The 19,276-nt window shown below is 36.1% G+C and overlaps 1 protein-coding gene and 1 long non-coding RNA gene across 9 annotated transcripts in view; one reads left to right on the top strand and one right to left on the bottom strand.

The window, feature by feature from the left end:
* Window positions 1-19,276, bottom strand: part of OPCML (opioid binding protein/cell adhesion molecule like) — a 1,618,997-nt gene that overhangs the window by 179,322 nt on the left and 1,420,399 nt on the right. The window lies entirely within an intron of this gene.
* Window positions 7,804-19,276, top strand: part of LOC103101963 (uncharacterized) — a 62,839-nt gene continuing 51,366 nt past the window's right edge. The window contains exon 1 of one of the 3 annotated variants that reach the window (XR_008918112.1): window positions 7,804-7,954. This is a non-coding gene — a long non-coding RNA (uncharacterized LOC103101963). The remainder of the gene's footprint in view (window positions 7,955-19,276) is intronic. The other 2 variants (XR_008918111.1, XR_001622188.2) reach the window with 2 other exon arrangements.

Genomic DNA, 19,276 nt, shown 5'->3' on the forward strand with positions numbered 1-19,276 from the left:
AAAGTAGAAATTATTTATACAAATTTTTACAAGGATTTTCTTTCTCTTCTTCCTTCCTTCCTTCCTTCCTTCCTTCATTCATTCCTTTCTTTCTTCCTTCCTTCCTTCCTTCCTCCTTCTATCCCTCCTCTCTTCCTTCCCTCCCTCCCTCCATTCCTACCTCCCTCCCTCCGTTCCTTCCTTTCTTTTCTTTCTTCCTTTCCTTCCTTCCCTTTCCTTCCTTCCTTCCTTCCTTCATTCCTTTGTTCCTTCCTTTGTTCCTCCCTTCCTTCCTTCCTTCCTTCATTTCCTTTCTTCCTTTCCTTTCCTTTCCTCCCTCCCTCCCTTCCTTCCTTCCTGCCTTCCTTCCTTCCTCTCTCCCTCCCTCCCTCCTTCCTTCTTTCCTTCTTTCCTTCCTTCTTAATAATGGGAAAAGGGTAGATGAAGGGAGAAAAATATTTTCTTCCTTTCTTCCTTCCTCCCTCCCTCCCTTCCTTCCTTCCTTCCTTCCTTCCTTCCTTCCTTCCTTCCTTTCTTCCTTCCTTCCTTCCTTCCTTCCTTCCTTCCTTCTCAATAGTGGGAAAAGGGTAGGTGAAGAGAGAAAAATATTTTATTCATAAAAATACAATTTAATTTAAAAAATAAAATGTAATTTCCTTGAGGGCAGGGGTTTATTTATGTTTTGTTTTTCCATCCCCTTTAGTTCTTTGTATAGTATCTGGTACATGAGAGGTTTTCAATAAATAATTGTTGAATTAAAAGGAGATAAAATATGATTCTATGATTATAATATTTGTACCTGTTCCTATCATATAGCAGACAATGTTTTTTTTTCTCCTACTGAACTTCAGTTGCAGCCAAAATATTATCAAACCCAGAGAGCTCATTAGACCAATCATGTGGAAATGAATATCTCTGAGAACTGTTTTCCTTTTCATCTTATATAAGATGTCCAGATGCAAGAGCAAAGTAAGATGGTGGGAGGGAAGAAAGCCCCTTGGGTTTGGAGTTACATTGATTTATTCTGTATTACCAAAAAGCCAAGCCTAGAGGAGTTTCCAAACAGTGCTGTGAATTTGTGGTGAGAAAGAAATATTGGGGATGATCATTCTAACCCAACAGATGCTTTCTTAAGAACACAGTGCTGTCTGAAGTTTAACACTGTGGAGAATTTAGAGGCGGCTCTTTTCAAGGAGAAATCATAAGTAACAAGTCAAACAACTGAGCCCTCTAAGGAAAATGTACATTAGCAAGTAAATAAATAAAACTGATCTGATTTATAAATCTACCATATTTGAGATTATGTCTACATTAGAATTTTGCTCAATATTTCAATACATATAATTTAGCTAAATGTAAGTAGGAATAAAGCATCTTTTTCAATAGCATTGCAAAACCCTTCATCTTCCTATTTATTTATTAAAAAATGTGCTAGACCTCTATATTGATGTGAAGTAGGTAGAACTGAATGTCCTTAAAGCAGCAACTTCACTGTATCTTTTAAGATATACTTAGAATACCCACCTTCTTAGCTAAAGCAGATATTTCTATGATTTCTTAAAGATTCTCTTTCACCCTTATGCCCCAGATCATAGCAAATTTGGTAATGAATGAAGCATAGCCAGGCCAAAAGAAGAGCATTCAGGATCTTAAGATTGAGATTTAGAAGAGACCTCAGAGATCATTTCATTAGTCAGTCAGTCAACAATCAATTATTAAACATTTGTTAAGTACCTATTATATGCCAGACACTTTGCTAAATTCTGTGGATTCAAAAAAAAAAAGGCAAAAGACTGTCTCTGCCCTCAATAAACATATGATTTAATGGGGGAGACAACATGCAAACAAGCGCATACAAAACAAGCTATCTAAAGGATTAATAGGAAAAAAAATTCACAAAGGGAAAACACTAGAGTGAAAATTAGTTTGGGGAAGATTTCATATAAAAGTCAGATTTTAGTCTGAGATTTGAAGGAAGCTAGAGAGGACAATAGTCAGAGTGAAGGAAAAAGAGGGTTTCAGGCATGGTGGATAAACATGGTGGAGTGTCTGGTTCCTGGAGCAGCTAGGAGGTTAGTGTTCCTGAATTTGAAGAGTACACTATGGGGAGTAAGATGATTGAATACTGGAAAGGTAGGAGAAGGCTAAGTTATAAAGGGCTTTGAATGCCAAATAGAGCATTTTGTCTTTTCTCTTGAAGGCAAAAAGAGTGCTGGAATTTATTGAGCAGGGAGGGGACATGATTTGACCTGCATTTTAGGAAAATCACTTAGTAGCTGAATGGAGAATGGATTGGAGTGGCTAGAGACTTGAAAAAGACAATGCCATCAGCAGGCTATTGCAATAGTGGAGGCATAAGGTGATATGGGCCTGTACTAGAGAGGTGGCAGTGTCACAGAGGACAAGTGTTGTATTTGATAGTGCTTGCAAAAATGAAATCAATAGGCCTTGGCAATAGCAACTCACTTGTGGATAAGAGACTAAGGAATCCAGAGGACTACTAGGTTGTGAACTTGAGGGAATGTGAGGGTGGTGCCGCCATTTAAGTTAGCAGGGAGGGTAGGAGGTGAGCAGGATTTAGGAGGAAAGACAAAAAGTTCTGTTGTTTTTTTTTAAGTTCTGTTTTTGATATATTGAGTTTAAGATGTCTCCTGAACAACCAGTTTGAGATGTTGAAGAGATTCTCATAGATGTAAGATTTGGGGTAAAGATAGAAATTGGGGCAGGAAAGGTGGATTTGAGAATCATCTGCATAGAGATGGTAATGAAATTCATGGAAGCTGATGAAATCACTAAATTAAATTGAATAGAGGGAGAAGTGAAAAGAGCCCAGGGAAAAAAAAAAACCCTGAGGGACACCTCTGATTAGAGGACATGCTCAGGAGAAGGATTCAGCAAAGAAGATAGGGAAGTAGAGGTCAGTTAGGAGGAGAGTTAGAAGAGAGTGGTACCCCAGAAACCTAGAGAGAAGAGAACATTAAGGAGGAGAGAGAGTGGTCAACAGTGTCAAAGGCTGCAGAGAAGTCAAGAAGAATGGGCACTGATGAAAGGCCATGGGATTTATCCACCAAAAGATCAAAATCAGTAACTTTGGAAAGAGTAGATTCAGGGGAATGATACGATAGATGGGAGAAAGATGAGATACATGTTTTGTTGGCAGTAGGAAATGAGCTAATCTAGAGGGGGAAATTGAAAATAAGTGAATGAGAAGGAATGATAGAGAGGCCAATAGATGAAAGGGACTAGATATATTATGAGGTCACTAGAAGAGTTAGCCTTGGTAAAGAGTAAGGCCACTTAATCATGTGAAGGAAAGTCACAGAAAGGACCTGAGTGATGAGATGAGGAAGAGGGAGTTTATCACAAATGGCCTCAAATTTTTCCCTGTAAAATATGACACGAGGTTCTCAGTTGAGAGAGTGGGGAGAGGAGCAACCATGGGAAGTATGAAGAGAAATGAAAGGGTTTGGAGGAGCACAAGGCAGAGTGATGAAGTGTTAAGGAGACAAAGATAAGAAAAACAGTTCCTACCCTCAAGTTTATATTCTAGAGGGAAATCTTCCTTTAATAGATAGAATTTTAACTTAGTCTTGAAGGAAGCCAAAGAAAATAATATGTAGGGGTGTGTGTGTGTGTGTGTGTGTGTGTGTGTGTGTGTGTGTGTGTGTGTGTGTGTGTAAGCATCCCAGGAAAGGGAGTTCAAACTGGCTTAGGGTCAACCAAGGACTTAAATCAAGAACTACAGTGGGGACAAATTATGTTTTACCCCAAGTTTTCAGACTTTCTGGCAAGAGGAAAAAGCACCCATACACTATTAAGTCTCACATCTCCATGGGTCCTATGGCCTCGATGTCCTTCTAGACTTCTTTCTTCCATGACTGGAGTTATAAAACAACATCCAGCTGGGATGGAGTATCTAGACAATTGCTGACTGAAGTGGTGCATTCTGACCTAAGTGACATAGGATCCATCTCTTCTTCTCACCTTTGGTACCACTACTGAAATTGTCCCAGGTATTATAATTCACAGTTATGACTAAGTAAAAGATTTTTGCAGAAAAACAAGTATGTTACACAGTAGATAGAATGGTAAGCCTGGAGTAAAGAAGACTTTCTCTTCCTGAGTTCAAATTTGACTTTAGGCACTTACTAGCTGGTAAGCCTGAGCAAGTCATTTAACCTTTTTTGCCTCAGTTTACTCCTCTGTAAAATGAGCTAGAGAATGAAATGTTAAATGACAAACAACTCCGGCATCTTTGCTAAGAAAACCCTAAATGGGAGCATGAAGAGTCAGACATAACTAAAATTACTCAACAACAATATGGATATTTATCCCTAATTTCTTGGCATTTATCATTTGTCTAGTTAGCCTATCCTTAAATAGAATGATAGGTTTATATGGGGTTGTGCTATATACACACTATTATTATACAGGTTAATGTTTAACAACTAGCTCTCCAGAAAAAAAAAACAAATGTATGCATGACACAATTTCAAATTCAATAGCATCATTAACATTTTCTCCATTACTTTCTTTAATCTAAACAATCAACAAAACAATAATTCAAATCTTGATTTGCAGCAATTACTGATTTCTGTTGTAAATGTTCACACTGAAAATTTAGCAATTAGTTCTTACAAACTAATTCAAAGTGGCTCTTGCATGTCTTTGTATTCCTATAACTGCCTTGTTTGAAGGGACTTGAAGTATTATCTGGTCTAGCCTCTATTCAAAACAGGAATATCCCCTACATCTTCCCCAACAAGGCATCCTCAAGCCTCAACCTGAAGACATCCAGGAATGCAAAATTCATCACATCTGGATTCAGCCCATTTCCTTTCTGGATAGCCCCAATTATTAGAAAGTAATTCCTTAAACTGAGCCCAAAATAGCCTTTTTTAGAAAGTTACTTTCATTGGCCCCCTTTTCAAGAAAATCCCATGGACAGTATGGTCTGTGGAGTCACAAAGAATTGACTATGATTAACTGGCTAAACAACAATAGAAATGCTTTCTGGAGCAATACAGAAAAAGATTCATAAGGCTTGGTATTTAGTCCCCTTACCATCCTGGACATTTCAGGTAATCATATGAATGGATATTTAATCATGACTCCTTCATCCTTTACAGTACTGATGTTAAACACAATTAGAAATGAGGACAACAAATGCATACCCAAGGATCTCTAAGGGTTGCATATTCACGTAGTTTAAAAATGCAGTTTTAGTGGTATTTCATGTTTTATTATATATTTCTAAAATAGATTTTTATCAGGTTTGGGATTTTGTTGAGATTATTGTGAGGCACATGACAACCAAAGGCTATGTGTTAGATTCTTCTGCTGCAGAGTACTTATGCAACTGATAGAAGGAATTTGCATTTATTCCTATTATATTGCATCTCACTAACTTAAGACCTTCATTCTAGACTGTCAATATTTTCGGAGCCTCATTTTTGTCATTCCATATGCTAACAGTCACTCCCAGCTTTGTGTTATCCAAAGATGTTATAATTTATATGACATGTCATCATCTAAATCATTGGTACTTTTTTTAACTTAAGGACCCTTTGTGCCCAAAGGATAAAGTAAGAACATTCTATTAGATACTCCAGACTGACAGTCAATTAATTAAGATTTTTTGGATTGATCAAATAAATCTATATTTTTACCTACCTATTAAAATCTGATCTATTGGTCAATAATGAATGATCTTTTCCATTTCAGCTTTTTGCTTACCTTTTTTCTTGACCAAAATTGCTGTTGGAGTAGCTTTATATGGTAATGCTAGTATTTTCTGCACTTTGCCTATGGGAATCTTGAATCACTTACTAGGTATGCACTTCCTACTTTTCTTAATCTCACTTCTCACTTGCCATGATGACTGGTTTCTTTCAGAAGTTTTTTTTTCTATTTACTCTATCTTAGATTAGTTTATATTGATTTATAACTATACTTTTTCCTTTTAGATCCAGTTTATTAAAAGTATATATTACAAAGCAAACAAAAAAAAAACCCTACCACTTCTAAACTCTTCAGTTTCTTCCTTTCAAATTCTTAGTAACATTAGTTATCTGGTCATAAAAAGGTCCCATCTTTCTTGGGGCAAAGATCACTTTCTTCCAATATATACTTCCTTCTTTCAAGAATATGTATACAACACTAGCATGTTAAAATCATAATCAGTAAAGGGTTCTAGGAACATCATTGTTCTATTTCATTTAAACCATTTAAAACCTCTGAAGCATTACATTTGCATTTTAATGCATAACCTCATTCCCAACTGCCTCTCAATCTGTGATCACTTTTACAGAAAGTTTCATGTCACAGACCTACCATGGAATTCTTCCAACTTTTTTTTATTCCTTACCAAAGCCCCAATTCCCTATGCTCATTCTTTCTTCTGCCTGATTTCCTGTTCTTCCTAGGCTTCCATTTAGCATCAAGACCTGTCTTTGCAGGTAAATTCTCTTGTTCCACATGTTTTCTGGCACAGGACCTCATCTCAAAAGCTTTTCTGTTCTATATGCCATTCCATCAGAATTCTGATCTCTACTAGGGAGAAAGGACTTTTTGAGCTGTGGGATCTTGGGCTATCCTCAACTTTCTTTTTTGGTGTTTTTCTTTCTTTTAATTTTTTTTAATTTAAAAATATTTTCCCACATTTACATAATTCATTTTCTTTTTCTCCCCTATTCTCTCCCTGCTCCCACAGTCAACAAGCAATTCCATTGCGTTGTACAGATGTTGTCATTTGATATCTATTTCCATATTATTCATTTTTGTCATAGAAATTTTTATTTTTTAAATTTTTATTGAGAATATTTTTCCATGGTTACATGATTCATAATCCCCCCAATGTCCTTTTCTCCACCCTCCCAAAGCCAACAAGCAGTTCCACTGGGTTATACATATACCATTGTTTAAAGTGTATTTCTAAGTTAGTCGTAGTTGCAGTAGAGTGATCCTTTAACATCAAAAACCTAATCACATCCTTATCACATTATGTAATCAAGCATATATTTTTCTAATGCATTTCTAGTTCCACAGTTCTTTCTCTGGGTATGGATAGCATTCTTTCTCAAAGTTCCTCTGGACTGTCCTGGGTCATTTCATTGCTGCTAGTAGAGAAGTCCATTACATTCGATTGTGCCATAGTATATCAATCTCTGTGTACAATGTTCTCCTGGTTCTGCTCCTTTCACTCTGTATCAATTCCTGGAGGTTGTTCCAGTCCCCATGGAATTCCTCCACTTTATTATTCCTTTTAGCACAATAGTATTCCATCACCAACAGATATCACAATTTGTTCAGCCATTCCCCAATCAAAGGACACCCCCTCATTTTACATTTTTTTTGCCACACAAATAGCACAGCTATGAATATGTTTGTACAAGTCTTTTTCCTCATCTCTTTGGGATACAAACCCAGCAGTGGTATGGCCTGGCCAAAGGGCAGGCATTCATTTAAAACCTATAGTGATTTTTAAAGGACTAAACCTCAAATCACATACCCTCAACTTTCAACAAAAAGATGTGTATAGATTTTAAAAGCAAGTATAGTATATAAGAATTAGCTCTTGGTCATGGCAGGAGTCAGAGGGGGAAAAATCTAAGTCTTATCACTATGAAACAAAAGAAGAAGGAAAATGAATGCAATATGAATAATCACTAAATTTGCTTCAATTCAACAATCATTTATTAAATGTATTCTGTATGTCAAGTACTTTGGTCACAGTACAAATAGTACATCAACAAAACCTGTAATATGCTTAACTGTCAAGTAGCTAACATTCTACTGGAATGGGGGGAAGTGGAAGGTAATCTGTATCCGAGCAACCAAATGTAAAGTCTATACAAAATGACACAAGATAATTTCAAGGGAATAGTTCTGATCCATGATGGCATCAGGTCAATAGCTCTTGGAAAGATGGCACCTGAGTTGGGTTGTAAGGAATTGGTGATCATGCAAAAGAAAGGTAAGGAGAATGTATTCTAGAAATGGACAAAAATAGAGTTAAACTAAGTGGATTTTTTTGAGGTATAGTCAATTGGAAGACTGTTTTTGTCATTATGGTTTTTTAAATTATAAAAGGGTATTTTAAAAATAGGAAGCCTCACCTTCTTGAGTTCAAATCTGGCCTTAAACACTTACTGGCTGTGCTGTGTGTCCCTGGGCAAATAACCTAACTTTGCTTGCCTCAGTTTCTTCATTTGTAAAATGAGCTGGAGAAGGAAATAGCAAGCCATTTCAGTACCTTTGCTAAGAAAATCCCAAATGATGTCATGAAAAGTTGAACACATTTTAAAAAATGACTGAACCTCAACAAAAAATTATAATAAATGGAGATATGGGAAGCACAACCTCTCATGCTGGGGGCTGTCAACAAGGAGAAGAAACCCATTCACACAATCACATGCAAAACAAAATGTTGGAAGTCCTATTTTTTTTACAATCTTAGGCGAGACATACATATATTATAGGGATCCTTTGGAACTCCAGTTTTCTTGCCACACTTTCTGGCAAGAACTCTGTCTTATACTGTGTTTGGGCAGATTATATCCTTCTATATTTATGATTGCTTTTCTCTTCTGTGTTGTATTTTGATGAGAAGGATGATAAGGAAAGAGAACAAATGATTATGAATTATGGAGCTATAAATACATGCCACAGACTGGGTGACATCACAAACCACTTGAGCTTCATTCTTGCAGTGTCTAATGATTATCTCCACAGGATCTCTCCCTGAAATTATTTATAGATCTGGTTACATATTTTCTATTTTTAATTTTGTACAATTCAAGAGACTGACTGTGCTCTGATAAAAGTACAGATAGTTAAAGATTGTGGTTATGCCTCTTCTTGCTCTTTCCAGGATATATTGGGGAACTGAGTATTTTTTCCTACCATTTGTTTCCAAAACTTAGCATTCTTTTCCATACATATTTATTTTTTAAATTCCATTGCTATATTATTTTAAAAGTATATTGCTCTCTACATTCTCAATACCCACCATACACAATTTCTTTCTTTGTAGGAAATAAGTACCGTTCAGTAAAACAAGTTGATATATTAACCCTGTCTGACTGTAGGTGACATATTCTATACACAAAGTCCTTCACTTGTCTACTAAAAGCAAATTATATTGCATATTAAGTCTTTGAAACAAAGGTTGATCATTTTTACTGCCTTCTTTGTTCAATCTCAGTTTGTACAAATCTTCTCATGCTTCTCTATATTCCTTGTGCTCATTATTTCTAATGGCACAATGATATTCTATTATATTCATATACAAAAATTTGTTCAGCTTTTTCCCAGTCAATGAATCTCTCTTTTCATAGTTTTCTCTTGTTATGCATACTTAGTATCAAATGACTTTCAAGTCGGAGGAAAATGTAGGAATCATCGAGCCTTGCTTCTTCATTATATAGGTAAAGGAACTATGATGCATGTTAAATTCTATGTAGTACACCACTACCTTGTTAGGGTAATGACTGGGAATAGAAGGTCTCCTGATGTTTGGTATCATCTTTTTTCTATTAGAAAGATGTTTGTTCCGGGAAGAATGTGTTCTTCATTTTATTCTCTCTCTGCACTTCTCTCAAATATCTCTCTCCACTTGTATAGGGACCCTTATCCTCCAACTCCTCTCATTTATGCTATTTTGAACTTCTTTCTCATCTCATTCTAGTATATTTGCTATTATCTGGACCTCCTCATTCTTCAACCCATTCTGTATACTTCCATTGTTCATGGAATCATAGAATCCCTGATTAGAAAAAGTCCTCAGGTGTCAAATAATCTATCAAGGATATAACTCCTGTCTATATCAGACATGACAAATTATTAATTAGCCTTCCATAGAAGACTTCCTTCTCTAGCTACAGGGGACTCGCTTCACTATTTAGGCATCTAGGAAGTACAATGGGTAGAGTGTTGGACCTAAAGTCAATGAATCCTCAGATTGAATCTAGTCTCAGACATTTAATAATAATATGACCCCCTGGATCATTTAACCCTCTGCCTCAGTTTCCTCATCTGTTAAATTGAGGTAACAATAGCATCTACCTCTCAGGTTGTTGTGAGGGTAAAATTAAGTAACATTTTTAAAGTGCTTTGCAAACCCTAAAACATTCTATAAGTGCAAGTTACTATTATCATTTAAATTAAGATTATGATTACCACTCTTACTAGCAAAGTAGGACATCACATTTTCAGGTAGATTTAATTGTTAGGGAGTTTTCCTTTGTGTTCAGCTATAGTCAAATTCCTCATAACTTCTCTATATTATTCCTAATTCTACCATTTTCTTCTTCATAATCAAATAGAACCAATTTAACCCTCTCCTAACTGACAACTTTTCAAATACTTTATTTTTCACATCATTTCCTACTCTAAATCTTTCTCTCCTTCACATTGGACATAAGCAGTTCTTATAACTATTCTGATACCACTATCCATTTCTTTCTTTACCTTACTCCTCTTAAGTCTATTGTTATACTTACCAAGGAATTCAATCCCTCTTTCCCCAGTTATTTTTCAGGATATAATCCCTATTTAGATTTTACTTTATTCTCTTTGTAATCCCAACACTAGGATAATCAACTTAAGACTGAATGATCTACTCTCAAAACTCCTTGTCCCTTTGTTATAATTCAAAGGCCAAGATCAGAATTCATCATACAATTTTGGGATCATAGGACCTAGATTTAGATCTAGGAGGACCTTTAGAGGGTACTAAGACTGACCATCTTACATTATATATGAGGAAACTGAGTCACTGAGAAGATATATGACTTCATCCACTAGAGATTAATGGAATCTTATCTCACCTAGACTCTGCTAAATGAAAAAAAAAAATTCCTATTGTCTCTCTATCCTACTCCCTACAGTGATTGTATCAGCTCCCATCCTCTTCTCTTTTAGCCTAACCTCTGATGGAAAGAGCTTTTCTTTAACCAGGTCCTCTCTATATATACCATTGGTCCCTTTGTCTTGATTCTTTCAGCAGATGGTACCATCAAATATTCCCTCTTTTATTCTTTCATTATCAATCTCTTTCTATATTTTTCATCTTTCTTGCAGCCGCCAAACATTTCCAACACTTCTTTATTTTTAAAGTACCCCCACTTAGAAAAAAATAAATCAAATAAGACCTTCAAATAACAACTATTGTTATATGCTTTCAAGTTCAAACTCCTAGAATGATTTGGTAAATTCTCAGTCTCCACTATTTCTCTCTTCTCTCACTTCTCATTCCTTTCAAGCTAGTTTCAGACAGGCAATAGAACATCTCTCTCCAAAATTTCTATTAATCTTTTAATCATGATTTTCTCAATTTTTCTCTTCTGATGATTTTCAATTTTTTTCAATTTTTATCTTCTTCATCATTCTGTAATATTTAACACTTTTAATCACCTTTTCCCATATACTTTATTCTATTCTGTCTCTCTCACTGTCTTTCTCACTTTGTCTCTTTATCTCTGTCTCTGTCTTTCTATCTCTATCTGTCTCATGTCTGTCCCTTTCTTCTTTCACTCTCCCTCTCCTCACTGCCTATTCTTCCTTCCCTCAGTATATGAAGCTTTTGCCTCTGCTTCCCTGTTGGTTAAACATCCATATTTAAATATGGCTGTACCTCAATGTTCTGGTCTGGACTGTGTTCTAGTACCTTTGTACACTCTTTTTGATGACTCTATCAGTTATCAGAGGTTTAAGTATTATCTATAGGCATTTGGTTCCCAGAGAGATAGGCAACTACTGGTACAGTATAGATGGAACACTAGGCCTGGAATCAGGAAGTCTTGAGTTCAAAAACATGGTCAGAAATGTATTAACTGTGTGACCCTGAGCAAGTCACTTAATCTTGATATGCCTCCCTCAGTTTCCTCAACTATAAAATGGAGCTAATAACAGCACTTACCTCACAGGGTTGTTGTGAGGATTAAATGGGATAATATTTGTAAGGCACTTAGAATAGTGCCTAGCACATAGTAGGCACAATTTTAACTTCATAAATGCTTGTTCTCTTACCCCCAGATAGATAGAATAGATTAAAAGACAGACAGACAGACAGATAGATAGATAGATAGATAGATAGATAGATAGATAGATAGATGGATAGACAGACAGAGACAGATAGATGGATAAACAGATAGACAGAGAGACAGACAGACAGATAGACAGACAGTCAGATAGATAGATAGACAGACAGACAGACAGATAGAGAGAGAGAGAGAGAGAGAGAGAGAGAGAGAGAGAGAGAGAGAGATGTATGGATAGACAGACAGAGACAGTCAGACAGACAGACAGACAGACAGACAGACAGATAGATCCTATTGATCTCTCTGCTAAGCTCCTGATTCTCAACAAGTGGTCATTCTGGACTCTCTCCCACCTATATATCCCCAAATGCAAAGATTTGTGATGTCTACCTTCACAACATTTCTTCCATCTGTAGCTTCTCTCCATTCATTTGGTTATTTCAATTGCTTCAACCTGCTATATTGAAATAGCCTATTTACTGATCTTCCTGGATCAAATCTTTCCCCTCTCCAATATGTTTTCCACATAGATGCCAAGGCAATTTCTGAGATATTACTCCAAAACAAAAACAAAAACAAACAAAAAACAACCAGTGGTATTTTTGCACCTTTAAGTTCAAATACAAACTCTTCTCCTTGACATTTAAAGCCTCAACTTGACTCCAACCTTTCCAAAGTTTTATTCCATTTCTAACTTGCTTTCTAAGAATCCTCTATTGTTGGTTGATTGCATTACTTTTCAACCTAAGTGTAAGATATTATCTTTATTTCTCTTAACTTTAATATTATTAGGATTTCCACATGTTTTGTGACTGAGAAAGCTTTTTTCCTTAATTTAGAAAAATTTAAAATATATTACCAAAGTAAGAGATTTTCTTAACTTGTGTGTGTGTGTGATATGAACCTTTTTTTTGGCAATTTGGTGAAATTCCTGGAATTTTTCTCAAAAGAATACATTTAAAAGCTTATAAAATAAAATGTATTATGAAAGAAATCAGCCATCTTAAAATATAGTTATCAAAATATGTAAAAAACAAAGTTTACATTACCAAAGCTCAAAACCTTGTCTTTGTCATAAATAGTATGGCACAAGAAATAGAATGATGTTTAAATCAAGATCTTCTGAATTTAAAGTCCACTTTAGACATTTAGTAGCAGTGTAACTGTAAATAATTTAATTAGCTTTTCTGGGCCTTGGTTTCATCATTTTAAAATCAGGACAATAATGTCATTTGCCACGCAGAAATGTTTCAAAAATCAAATAAGAGAATGAATGACAAATGCCTTACAAGTCTTAATATATAATAAAGATGTTTATCACTCTTATTCTGCATATCAGCTATTCCTAGGATTATGTCATTCATAGAAAAAAAAACTATGCTATATTCCTAGTGACAACCTTGAAGGTTAAGAGTGGGATCATTAATCATTTATAGTCTTTTAATCTAAGTCAAACAATTCTGAGCCCACATAACCAATATATATAATATGTATATATACTTATTTTTATTACCTTTTATTTCCACATGTTCTTTTTCTCTTCCTCATACAGAAAACAGCTACTATAATACACTTAATATAAGATACAAATATAAACTATCATCTATTTACTTATCTATCTATCTATCTATCTATCTATCTATCTATCTATCTATCCATCTATCTAAGGCTGATGGATAACTGTTGTCCTTAGTCCTTGAAAAGGACCTAAATGACATCAAATGTCATGAAATTTCTTTTTTTAGTTCTAGTTTCCATTTTTATTAAAATTAGCACACTACTCGTCTACAGCCTGACTTCTTTCAGCTAGTCATTTCTTTCAGATTCTTGGCATATACTAATTTCAACATACTGGTTTACATCTACATTTTAATCACAGAATATAATAATAGCATCAGGGATATACCATATTTGATGGAAATAGGTATCAAGTCATAATATATGTATAACCTAGTGGAATTGCTTATCAGCTCTAGGAGTAGGGAGGGAAAAGGGGAAGGAGAGAAAATGAATCATGTAACCATGGAAAACTATTAAAAAATAAAAATAAATTAAAAAAGGAATATACCATATTCATTCTACAAATTGAAATTAATATTTTTATAAATTATCAATTTGTCAAATGAATCATGGTATTCTTTTTTTCCACATATAGAGCATATAATATTTTTGTTAATAATTGATTCTTCTATAATCTTGTTATTACCTTTGACAAAAATAGAGGTTATTTTTGGTTGTTCTCCCTGTCCTCCAACTCAGCCATTTGAAGAATTTCAGATGGGGCAGCTGGGTGACGTAGTGGATTGAGAGCCACGCCTAGAGATGGACATCTGACCTCAGACATTTCCTGTGTGACTCTGGGCAAGTCACTTGACCCCCATTGCCTAGCCCTTACTTGCCACTCTTCTGCCTTAGAACCAATACATAGTATTGATTCTAGATCAGAAGGTAAGGATTTAAAAAAATAATAATTTCAGAAATGACTTCATCTATATAAATGGAGGTGAAACCAGTTCACTACAAACTACTTCTCAAGAAATTAATTAATATAATGATTGGTGATGCTGTCTGACTCGTACCTAAGTGTACTTATGTACTTAGGTGAGGCAGAGGTACACAAAGAGGTCAGCCTCATTCTCTCTTCTGAAATCATCCAAGTCCAGAGGCAAGACCAAAAGGCAGAGATTGGCAATGATCCAGGATGCAAAGGCTGACCTTGACTTCTTCCTTATCTAACCAAGCTCTAAGTTCTCCACATAAGGCCTGTTTCCACTGCCTTCATGGCCACTGAGACATCTTCCTCCTCTGCCTCTTCCACCATGGGAAGTCTGCCCATGGAGTATATGGAGTGTTCAGGGAAAACTAGTGCTTTTTTTGTGAGGGCTTTTCAGGGCTACTTTCTTCCTTTGGTGTCCACCTGACACCTAACTCATCTGTGGTTTCAAGGAGTCGTAGCATACATCATGGCCATATCCCAGGAAACCATCTTGGTAGGAGGCTAAACTATATTGAAGGTAACTGACAAGCCTCAAAGCCATCCGTGATATAGTGAGGTGTCTACCCCATGCTTTATACACGCACACATGTGCACACACATGTGAGAACCAACATGTGTATCTGCATATAGAGTAGAAAGTACTTCATCAAAACTAGCATATGAATGGATAGGTAGGATATGCCGTATGGAAGAAATTTTTCAAGAGTAGGCTCAGATAGACTACTGGCTCTAAATAATATTTCCTGGTTCTTAAATTATACTTTGCTTAGAAGGAGATAAATTTTAAGGAGACTATCTTAACATTTCCATTAAAAATAAATACATTGGGGGCATCTGGGTAGCTCAGTGGATTGAGTGTCAGGCCTAGAGATGGGAAGTCCTAAGATTCAAATCTGGCCTCAGACACTTCCCAGCTGGGTGACCCTGGACAAGTCACTTGACTCCCATGGCCTAGCCCTTACCATTCTTCTGCCTTGGAGCCAATACACAGTATTGACTCTAAGATGGAAGGTAAGGGTTTATAAATAAATGAATAAGCAAACAAATAAATACATAAGTATATTTGATATCTTAGATGTTATTATCTGGTTTTGGTCCTGAGTAGGTCTGTCTGTAGCCATTCAACAGTCTTCATTGGCAAGAATTTTTTTTAACATATTGTTCTAACCTTATTATAGAACTTCATGTCAACCTTACATGTGCCAATTACTCACTTCTACCACAAGTTTCCAAAGACTAGACTTCAGCCACATAGGAAAGATGATCAGTTTTCTGAGCAGCCTTTGAGCTCAAAGTTTAATAGCTGCAGAAGAATCTTTCTCTCTCCATATGTACCCAGAACTTCCATGGCAACCATAGCAATCCCATTGACTCAAGAAAGAAAATGAGGTCCACATTTTCTTAAGTTGGGGAAAGGGGGGAAAAAGTCCATGTCTGAAAATCGCTGATAAAAACATGATAACCGAGTCTCATTACAGCCAAAGACAAGTCTCATATTTTAGCATTTTTATTAAAGCTTTTTAAATTACTGAGTGTCTGGTATATTCAATACCAGCCTAAGTGATTTATATTAGTCTATCCCCAGATACTCCATCTAATAAATAACTTGGCAATCTCCTAACCCATAAATATCCCCGGCCCCAGCAAAAAAGCAATTAAAGCAAGGGGGAAAAAAACCCCGCTCCTTCCCAGCACTCCGGACTGCAATGTCATTGGATGCTTCCCATTGAATAACTCACACCATTTACTGAGGATGTGGATGGGACTCCTCTTCTCATTGCCCTCCTGCCATGGATTTATGCTACCATTCCATTTAAAAACAAGCCACATAGAAAACAATTTTTAAATGTTAAACATGTCACAATGATGCAGGGATTTCACCATGGAAAACATTATTCCCAGCAACAAGTGTTCCTTGCCATTTGAGACAGCTTAGGCTTGGTAAAAAATATTGTTAAAAACCTCTTTGGAAGGCAGCTGTGCCAAAAATGCTTAAAACACATTAAAGCACTGAGGTAGATGACTAAAAGGTTATTAGCGGCTCTGGTGTCACTAGCCCAGAAAATATTTCAGGTTAATAAGGTTCAACCAGCATGCCAGGTAAAAAGCGAAGGATATTTATGAGAGGCCATTCAAAGTCCTGTGGTATGGCTTTCAGATGCCAGGACAAAGCCTCTCCCCTTCTCTGAGCTTTCCTTATTAGAACTTCAACTACTCAACATTTCTAGAGACCCTGAACTACTTGTATGTGGCCACGTGGCATTTAGGTCCCTCTTGGCATTTGAGCTGAGTCCTTACCATGAGAGCACCCAGAAAGAGCTGGTTAATGATTTTTTGGAGGAGGAAGAAGAAATGGTGAAAGGAAAGGAGACATCATCTACCAGAAACTCTTCTTAGAGAACTGGTCCTCAGTTTCCTTAACACAAGTCTCAATGGAAACACACACACACACACACAACGTGGTGGGAAAACATCCATCTCAGTCTTAGATTCGCAGGCATTATCCTCTGTAAGCTGGTGGCATTTTGCCATAAATTTCAAACCTTTTCTGCTGGGCTTAAATCAGCTTTATTTGATGGGTTTCTTACTGGTATTTTCATTGTTTGCCTAAATGCTGTCTAGTTTTGTGGTGGTGTGTGTCTTTTTATGTCTGAGATAATTGTAGAAAGCAGAGCTGGGTGGGTGGGGGGAGCATTTGTCTGGTTTAATTGCACGAAAGCCTAATAAGCCATTAGCTATGGGTATTTACAAGTCTTCTAGCTGCAGGGTACATCACTGAGGTACACAGATGCCAGGCTGCTAGTAGAGAGTCTACTGAATTACTATTAGATTGTAGCCCTAATAGAGTGTTAGGGATTGTAGGATTAGTTGATGGAAAAGAGTTTTTTGTTTTGTTTGGGGTTTTTTATTTTAAAATGAATTTTTTTAAGTAGACATTAAAAAGGTATTATGCATCAAATAGGAAAGGTAAGCAGTCCAGTGTAGAGAGTGCCAGGCCTGGAGTCAGGGAAACTCATCTTCACAAATTCAAATCTGGCCTCAGACACTGGCTGTATGACCCTAAGCAAGCTACTTCACCTTGTTTGCACCAGTTTCCCCATCTGTAAAATGAGTTGGAGAAGGACATAGCAAACTCACGCCAGGATCTTTGACAAGAAAGCCCCAAATGGAACCAGGAAGAATCAGACATGACTAAAACAATTGAACAACAACAATATAAATAAGATTAGATGACCTCTGTCCCAAATGATTGAATGACAACAAATTGGACATAGCTCAAGCTAATGAACCACAAAAATGCGCCAAATACTAGGCTGAGCACTGAAGCTACAAATGCAAGAAGTGCAAAGGGCTACCTTTGAAGAACTTATTTTCTAATACAGGAACATAAAACATAGGAAAGGGAATAGTTTGGGTCTGACAAATCAATGAGGTGATGATCTGATTCACATGACAATCAATTGAGAAACCATTTTAAAATATTGTCTTCATATATTATTTATCACTTGTTCATAAGAGTATGTGATTTGGAGTTTTGATTTTAAAATATTACTCTTACAAAAATGAATAATATGGAAATAAGTTTTGAGGGACAATACATGTATAACCCAATGGAATTATTTGTCAGCTTTGGGAGGGAGGAGATAAAAGGGGAGGGAAAGAACACAAATCATATAACCATGGGAAAATATTTTTTAAATGGAGCAAAATAAAAATATTGTTTTCAGGAATAGAAAAATAGGATAACTGCTAATAACAACCTTAAGTTATGTTTAGCATACCTAATATTCCTAAAGATCCATTTTGGCAATTAAATATCAGGGAGTTATTTATGAGTGCTCTATTCCCTTGGCAAATTAAGCCAAAAAATATCTGTTTCAGAGGCAACTGATGAGTAGAATCCAGTAGAAATGTGTTACTCAAACACTGAACTCAGTTCATAATCTACCTTTGTGTGCTTGATGATGATTTCCCCCAATACCTAATATTCTTTGTCCTCTCTCTCTACCCATCAAAATCTGTTATTGAAATGTCATCCATCCTTGAGGCTCAGCTCAGCTACTACTCCCTCCATAAAGTCCCTGTGGATTCCCACTCCACAGAAGATATCCTCTGACACTTTGTGGAAAGAAGCAAGGTGTTCAACTATGAAAGAACAATGGACTTGCCAAAAGATAAGCTTGGATTTCAGTCCTGGCTTCATACTAACTAGACTATGACCTTGATCAAGTTACTTAATGAAGACCATCAAGCCTCAACTGCCTTGTGTCAAACAGGAATAATGACACACGACCTACTGGCTGTCAGAGATATGAGTCTCAAATGAAAACATTTTATGTGATGAGATTTTGTAAACTTTAAAGTACTAAGGGAGAGAGAGGCATAATAAAAATAATAACAGAATTATATAATTATTTAGCATAAGGTTCTTACACATACATTTGCTAGTCTGATCTTCATAATATCTCTACAAGACATGTGATGTAAGTATTATTGCCTTAGAACTACCATTTTATTGAAAAAATAGAGTTTTAACACTCACAGCTTTCATATAACACATATCTACATTGTATATTGTTATTTTTATGCCTGTATTATCTATCTTATTAGGCTTATGAGCTCTTCAAGAACAGAGATTATGCCTTTTCCATATTTTATGCCTTATCCTACCTCTCCCCTCCTCATTGCAACCTTTAGCACAGTGCCTTGAAGATCAGAGGCACTCAAGACTTGTTTGTTGAATACAGTACATTAATTC

This window comes from Monodelphis domestica, chromosome 4 (assembly GCF_027887165.1).
Source record: "Monodelphis domestica isolate mMonDom1 chromosome 4, mMonDom1.pri, whole genome shotgun sequence".
Lineage (NCBI taxonomy): Eukaryota > Metazoa > Chordata > Mammalia > Didelphimorphia > Didelphidae > Monodelphis > Monodelphis domestica.